This window comes from Nannospalax galili, unplaced genomic scaffold (assembly GCF_000622305.1).
Source record: "Nannospalax galili isolate Female #2095 unplaced genomic scaffold, S.galili_v1.0 scaffold115, whole genome shotgun sequence".
In the NCBI taxonomy this organism is placed as follows: Eukaryota; Metazoa; Chordata; class Mammalia; order Rodentia; family Spalacidae; genus Nannospalax; species Nannospalax galili.
In genome coordinates, this window is record NW_008340588.1 from 8899183 (window position 1) to 8907633 (window position 8451).

Here is an 8451-nt window from a genome sequence, read left to right on the forward strand (position 1 = left end):
CCCCAATTCTATCCAAAGGAATACTGACAATGGATTGCTGTAGATGAGGAACAGCTGATCCTCCTGGAACAGGGACCTCTGGCTGACTAGATTTATCAGAAGGACAGATGGGGGCAATAGATGGGGGTCCTGACAACACAGTGGACATTGGCAGGGATGACAGAGTATGGAGGCTCTAGAGGGAGAAGAAGGCTGTTTATCTGACGAGTTTATATTCATACTCAGATGCCACGGAACTCAGAAAGTAAGTGACTGTGACCAGTAATAGTCATATATATAGAGATTAGAAATGCATGTGAAAACGTCTCAATGTCAGTTGCCTTAAAATGAATTTTTCTGTATGAAACTGTATTTTAACAACGAAGTGGAGATCTTTTCTAAACATTAAAACCTCATTTAATTTTATGTCTTGTAGAGTTTATAATCAGTAAAAGATTGTACAAGCGTAATAATTCCTCTGTAAACCTAAAAATGTACAGCCAATTTTGAAAGAGATGTACCCTAGCTCAGAAAAATGTTATTGAATAGGTTAATGCTGTTGTAATGAAATGCTTCTTCTAATTTAAAAAAAAATTAAAATAAAATAAAATAAAACAGAAAAAAAAATTAGAATGAGCCAAAATAAATGACCTAACACTGCAATTGAAGACACTGGAAAGGGAAGAACAAATGAAACCCAAACCCAGCAGTAGAGGAGAAATAACAAAAATAAGAGCAGAAATTAATGAAAGAGAAACAAGGAATATAATACAAAAAAAAATCAGTGAATCCAAGAGCTGGCTTTTTGAAAAACTAAACACTAAACAAGATAGACCCCTAGCCCATTTAATCAAAAGAAAAAAAGAACAAATTCAAATCAACAAAATCGGAGATGAAAGGGGAAACATCACAACAGACACCCAAAAGATCCAGACCATCATAAGGGAATATTTTTAAAACCTATAATCTATTATATTTGAAAATCTAAAAGAAATGGATGGATATCTAAAAGCATAGGAACCACCAAAGTTAAACCAAGAAGAGATCAACAGTTTAAAAATACCCATAATATAAAAAGAAATTGAAATAATAATACAAAGCTTCCCAACTAAAAAAAGCTCAGGCCCAGATGTATTTACAGAAGAATTCTACCAGACACTTAAAGAAGACCTCCAACCAATACTACTTAAATTATTCAAAATGATTGAAAAAGAGGGAGAACTCCCAAATTATTTCTATGAAGCCAGCATCATTCTAATACCCAAACCAAATAAAGACACAACCAAAAAAGAAAACTATGGACCTATATCCTTAATGAACATAGATACAAAACTTCTCAACAAAATACTTTTCCACTGCATACAGACACACCTCAAAAAGATCATTCACCATGATCAAATAGGCTTTATTCCAGAGATGCAGGGATAGTTCAATATAGGCAAGTCAATAAATGTCATTAGTCATAAAAATGTACTCAAAGGCAAAAACCACATCGTCATGTCCATAGATGAAGAATAGGCTTTTGACAAAATTCAGCATGAATTCATATTCAAAGACCTAGAGAGAGTTGGACTAGAGGAAACATACCTCAGCATAATTAAAGCTATATACAAAAAACCTATAGCCAACATCATTCTAAATGGAGAAAAACTGGAAGCATTCACATTAAAATCAGGAACCAGACAAGGATGTCCACTATCTCCACTCCTTTTCAACATAGTGCTTGAAATGCTTGCTAGAGGAATAATACAAGAGAAGGAAATATAAGGAGTACTAATTGGAAAAGAAGAGGTCAAAATATCCCTTTTTGCAGATGATATGATACTAAGTAATGCCAAAAGTTTGACCAGAGTACTCCTAGAACTCATCAACACTTTCAGTATAGTAGCAGGTTATAAAATCAATCTACAAAAATCCATAGCCTTTCTATATACCAATAACAAACAGTTGGAGGAGGAGTACAAGGAAATGCTCCATTCACAACTGCTGCAAAAAAAATACATACATAAATATATACATATATATGTATATGTATATGTATGTATACAATATATATGAAAAACAAAGTTATTAACTTACAGCTAAGTTTTTTTTTTTTGGTTTATTTGAAGAAAGAGATAGACAAAAACACAAGGAGATGGGATGGTCTCCCATGCACATGGATTGGAAGAATTAATATTTTGAAAATGAACATCTTACCAAAATCAATATATTGATTCAATGCAATCCCAATCAAAATCCACGTGACATACTTCACAGAATTTAAAAAAAAAACAAAAACAAAAAAAAACCTTAAATTCATATGGAAGCACAAAAGACCCCAGATAGCTAAAGCTGCTAAAGAGCAGCTCTGAGGGGGTTACTACACCAGTTCTCAAAGTATACTACAGAGCTATTACCAAAATCAATATATTGATTCAATGCAATCCCAATCAAAATCCACGTGACATACTTCACAGAATTTAAAAAAAAAACAAAAACAAAAAAAAACCTTAAATTCATATGGAAGCACAAAAGACCCCAGATAGCTAAAGCTGCTAAAGAGCAGCTCTGAGGGGGTTACTACACCAGTTCTCAAAGTATACTACAGAGCTATAGTTATAAAAACAGCATGACACTGGCACAAAAAAGAACACGTAGATCAATGGAGCATCTTTGAAGACTCAAACCTGAGTACATGCAATTTCAGCCACCTGATATTTAACAAAGGTGCCAAGAACACACAATGCAGGAAAGATAGTGTCTTCAACAAACTGTGCTGGCAAAACTGGATCGCCACCTGTAGAAGAATGACCTAGATTCTTATCTTTCACCATACACAAAAATAAACTCCAAATGTATCAAAGATCTCAATGTAAAACAGGATACCCTGAAACAATTACAAGAATATATTGTCAGTAACTTACAAGATACAGATGTAGGAAAGGATTTTTTAAACCAGACAGAAGTTGCTCAAGAATCAACAAGTGGGACCTCATTAAACTAAAAAGCTTCTGCACAGCAAAAGAAACAATCAAAAAAGTGAAGAAAAAACCCACAGAATGGGAAAAAAATTCTTCACCAGTGACACATCTGACAGAGGTTTAACATCCAGAATATATAAAGAACTCAAAAAAAAAAAGAAGCGAGAAACCAAATGACCCAATTAAAATATGGGCTAAAGATGTAAACAGAGAGTTCTCAAAGGAAGAAATAAAGATGGCTAGGAAACATCTCAAAAAGTGTTCAACATTGTTAGTAATTAGGAAAATATGAATTAAAACCACTCTAAGATATCACCTTACCATATCACCTGGTTATACCACTCATGGCATATACCCAAAAGACTCATCCTATTATAAAGACACTTGTACAACCATGTTTCTTGCTGCTCTTTTCACAATAGTTAAGAGATGGAAGCAACTTAAGTGTCCCTCAACTCACAAATGGATAATGGAAATGTGGTATATTTACACAATGGAGTTCTATTTAGCAGTAAAGAAAGATGTGTTATACTAAGTGAAGTAACACAGACTCTGAAAAACAAACGACGTATGTTCTCCCTCATTTGTGGATCATAGTACCAAATCCTTTTAAATTCCATGTCCTTTTAATAAGATGATAATGTACAGCAGTCTCTTCTGCATGAAATAAATACCATCATCATGACTTCAGCAAGGCCTGATGGTTAAACGTCTTCACAATTGGGCTTGATGACGGTTGTACTCCTTAATTAAAGGAGGGGCAAGCAGGGTCATTGAATCCTTACCAGAGTATCCAGCCACTATTCCCAGCCAACTGAGTATAATTTTGCCCTAATTACACGTCGTCTCCTGGATTTGGGGAGGGCTAAAGTATACAATCTGGGGAGGGCTAGGAAGAGAAAGTTTGATCCATGCTGGGTAAAGGCTTTCCAGTGTGCACACCCTCAGGTCATTCATACACTTCAGCAACCCCTCAGTTATCTCAGTTAGTAAGCTCAGAAAATTCATTTATTCTCCAGTAAAACTTTAGTCAAACATTGGTTTGACACTAGAACCTTAAAAAGGATAAGCATTGCTTAGTATCCCCAGGTAAAGAATTCTCACAACAGATGGAAATTTTATTTTTTTTAATATTTTATTTTACTATTTTTATTTTATGTGTATGCATGTATTGCCTGCATGCAGTAAGTGCACCTGTGTCATGCAATGCCCTCGGAGGACAGATGAGGCTGTCGGATACCCTGTAACTGGAATTATGGACAGTTGTTAGCTGCCATGTGGTTTCTGGTGTCGAACCTGTGTCTTCTGCAATTATTATTATGTCTCAAAATTATTGAAAAAAAAGTAAGAATGTAAAAGATGCTAAAAGGATATGGGAATGGAGATATTTTCCAAAATAGAAAAAATGAGAAAGCCTAAGCAAGTGATGAAGGTCTGGGTAGGTTTGTTATGAGATATAAAGGATGACACAAAACTAATATATATAGAATCTTAAAATTTCTAAGTCATAGTTTAGTCAACTAGTTTAAGGAACAAAATATATATCTAGTCAATGTTTAATCTGACAACATTCGGCTTTTTACCCAAGCTTTACCTATATTGCATATAGTAATTAAAAGTACCAGACTGGTGGAACTAAACTTATTGGATGTTTAACAGCCATATTTTGAGGCCTATACTAATCAGTTCAGAGGGACTGAAAGGACAGGTTTAGCCCCTTGCCCTCCAAGGTTGACTAAATTCCAGGGGACTCTGGTGCATCTCTCAAAATATCCTGTAACTGTGGTGAGTCACCTGTTCTCTTGTTCAGGGAGGCCATGGAGACCCCACCAGATGGACTTGTACCAGTGTCCAGTCTGCAGGAGGAGGGTCAACTCAGATGAGACATTTCCTCCATGCTTCTAAGTGAAGCCAGCCATCGTGGAACAGGACCTTTGACTTATCTTCACATAGATGTAATTGATAAAAAAAAAAAAAAAAGGAGCCAATGGATCCTCCCAAACCCATGTGACCCCTGAGGAACAGATCCACAAATGACCTTAAGTGTAAAAATAAATTAATTTATTTATTTGGGCCAACTGTATGGTCTTAAACACCCAAAAGGAAAGTATAACCAAAGAGTAGTCATCAGTATACTTCTTTAAGAATTTAAGGGATTACATTTCCCAGATATTAGGCTTAAGTCTATATAAATAGTTATTTAGACAATTATTTCTCATTGATGATTTTGTTCCTAACCAGAAAGTGCTGCTCAGATGTAAGACTTCAAATCTTGGTCGCCACCACTGCAGTGCCCACCTGTAGCTAAGGGAGACAACCTGCTATTTTTCTAAAATGATGGCCAAATTTTTTTCTCCCCTATCTACAAGCCTTTAAGAGGGAACAGATACTGATTCTAACCAGTCCACAACTATCAAAATCCCTGAAAACAAAGCCTGAATCCATCACTCTTGAGTCCAGCCTTGGCAGAAAAGAGAAAAATGAGGAGAAACCCAATAGAGGGATGCCTTTGGAGGCTCTTTTCAAGAAACTCCAATGGACTCTTAAACATTTGAAATTTGCCCTGTTCTGACTTTTTTTCTAGTTCCCTGGCTAGAATTTGTAATGCTAATTATTCTTTCCTTTACTTCTCCTTCACGTCTCCTATTCATCAGTCAATGACTTTCTTTTCCCCCTACAGATAAGAATTATGCAATTTGGAGTTGTTTAGATAGACCCATTGAAGGGGTACCCCAATTTCCTCAACCTGCATTCCTGCTCAACATGGAAGAAGCCAGAACAGTCTGTGTCCTGATTCTCTATCCGCAAGCTGGGTAACCTCTTCAGAGGAAGGTGTGATAAGAGTAGGAGATAGGAATTGGCTAGGCAGTTAGTGTAAAAAGACCTCAAAGAAAAGTAGCCAGCTCCTTAGCTAAAAGTCAAAATGTCCTTGGGCCTCTTAGCAACATACTCCATTCCAAAGGTCAACAATATCAAAATCATTTGGGAGCTCTTATCTAATCCTTTGAAGATTTTAGGACTGCCTCTTCAGAGGGGGGGAGTTGTAGAGTAGCAAAAGCCTAATTTTAAAAAAGGAAGAAAGAGTACATGAAATTATCAGAAAAAAGTGGAGGAGGAGTTGAGTTGGAGGGGATGTAGTAGGCATGGATTTGATCAAAACACCTTATATGCTTACATCCCTGTATGAAATTCTTAATAAACGACTTTTTAAAACGTGTTATTTTTTTCCATTTAAAGTTTTCTCTTCAGTTTAAATGTTTGATGAATATTAAATATGTTCAATAATTTTAAATTGCCTAATCTTTTGGAAATTAGTTAGATGCTGTTTATTTTTCAGTTGTGCATAGTCTACCAAACTGTTAACCAGCTGATTTAACACCATTTATGCATATGTCCTTCATCTTTAACTGACTTGCCATTGTTTTGATAGAATTTTTAAATGTATTTTTATTCATATGTATATGCACGTGTTCATGCATGTATGTGCATATTAATGTGTGTGCAGTGCACAAGTATGTGTGGGTGTGCCTATACATGCAGGCACATGCATATGGAGGCCAGCAATCATCCTTGGGTGTCATTCCTCAGAAATGCCATCTACCTCCTCTGAGACATTGATTTTCATTGGCTGGCAGGGAGCTCAGCAATCTGGCTAGACTGCCTGGCAAGTGAGACCCAGGGATCCTGTACCAGACTGTCTCTGCCTCACTAGTAGTAGGATTACAAGCAGGTGCTGCCACACTGGCCATTTTTATGTGAATCCTGGAAATTGAACTCGGGTTCTCATGCTTGCATAGACAGCACTTCATCAACTAAGTTATATTGCAAGTCCTGTATTTCGTTATTACAGCTCTGGGCTATCAAAGTTACCATATTGTTTTGTGTTTCAGAGCACGTTCCTTGTAGTTTAAATTATTTCAGATCAAATAACTACATTATTCATTTCAAATAAATATCTAATCTCCCAACTATTTATAATGATTTATTGCTTAACATTTCTGCTTTAATTCTAACATGCATGTGATTTTCTATGCTTTCAAACTTAATGATATATATATAATTATAATGATAATGATCATTATATACATAGTGTTAATGGCCTATTAGGACTACACTAGGCATTTACATGATATAAAAAGATATAGCAGCTATATATACATATTATATTAAGATAGCAAGATGAATAACAAATTCATCATAGGATTTAAGTGAGAAAAATAGTATTTTACACTATACTTTAAGTGGCCTTACAAGTAAATCTTGAACTAACAAAAATAAGCAGTAAAATTTAATAATGCAATAGTGACCATCGCAAGAAAAGCAACGTGAAAATCCAAGTTATGAAACCTCTTTAAACACAATGAGCTGATCACACACATCCACATGAAACCATTTTTGAATAATTAGGAAGCAAAGCATGCAAATATTAAAATTTTAGCTGCAAAAAAGTTTATTAGTTCCTTAAATTATAAAAATTATATACTAACCATCTCTGACGCTAACCACCATGAAAGCAGAAAAGAATAAAAAAAGACATTAAAGTATTAGAAACAGCAGAAACAAGAGTCTTCAGTTTATTATGTGAGCACTACATGACTAAACCATTCTCCTCTTGTTGTTTCTCAAACTCAGTTGCTGCAAAGGTCTAGAGACTGAGACTTTAAAAATTTATTGAGAATTTTTAAATTTGTGTTTGAAAACAGTAAGTCTTCACAGAGAAAGTTTTTATGACTGACCGCATCATTCTAAGAACAAATATTACTACTGCAGTTGCATATTTGTTCTACAAACACGTTTGTCCTGGGTAGTACAAGCCTAATTATGGTAAATAACAAAGAAAAAGGAAAGGAGTTGATTTCAGATGTGGTTCAGCATTCTATATAGTTAACCATGCATTCCTGAGTGTGAGTTTCATAGTGTCTGAATAGTGGGGGAAATTGCTGTCATTAGACACAAGGCATGATGAGATGAACAGAGGTTTGATAGATAATTAAACTTTTTAATCTGAACTTCATTGATGGCATGTCTTAGTTACTTTTTATTGCTGATGAAAACACTGACCAAATCAACTTGGAGAGGAAAGGATTTATTTCTCTTACAGCTCATAGTCCATCATCAAGTGAAGCCAAGGCAGAAACTCAAGGAAAGAACCAGGAGTCAGGAGCTGAACCAGAGACCATGAAGGAACACTGCTCACATGCTTGCTCCCCTAGCCTGTGCTCAGCCTGCTTCCTTACACAACCAAGGACCATCTGCATAGGGGTGGCACTACCCAAGGTGGGTTGGGCCCTCCCATATCACTCAAAAATCAAGAAAATGGCCCACAAATGGCCCACAGGCCAATCCAATGGTAAAATTCCTCAACTGAGTCTCCCTCTACCCAGGTGTTTCAAGTTGACAGCTGAAGTTATACAGCACAATGTGGTTATAGTTCTTTTGTTGAATTTATAATCATTGTAGACAGAATTATATAAAAATTATAAGGCTAAATTGTGAATATCTAAGAATA

At 35.6% G+C, this 8451-nt stretch overlaps 1 protein-coding gene across 5 annotated transcripts in view; it reads right to left on the reverse strand.

The window, feature by feature from the left end:
- Positions 1-8451, reverse strand: part of Gulp1 (GULP PTB domain containing engulfment adaptor 1) — a 328175-nt gene that overhangs the window by 16800 nt on the left and 302924 nt on the right. The window lies entirely within an intron of this gene.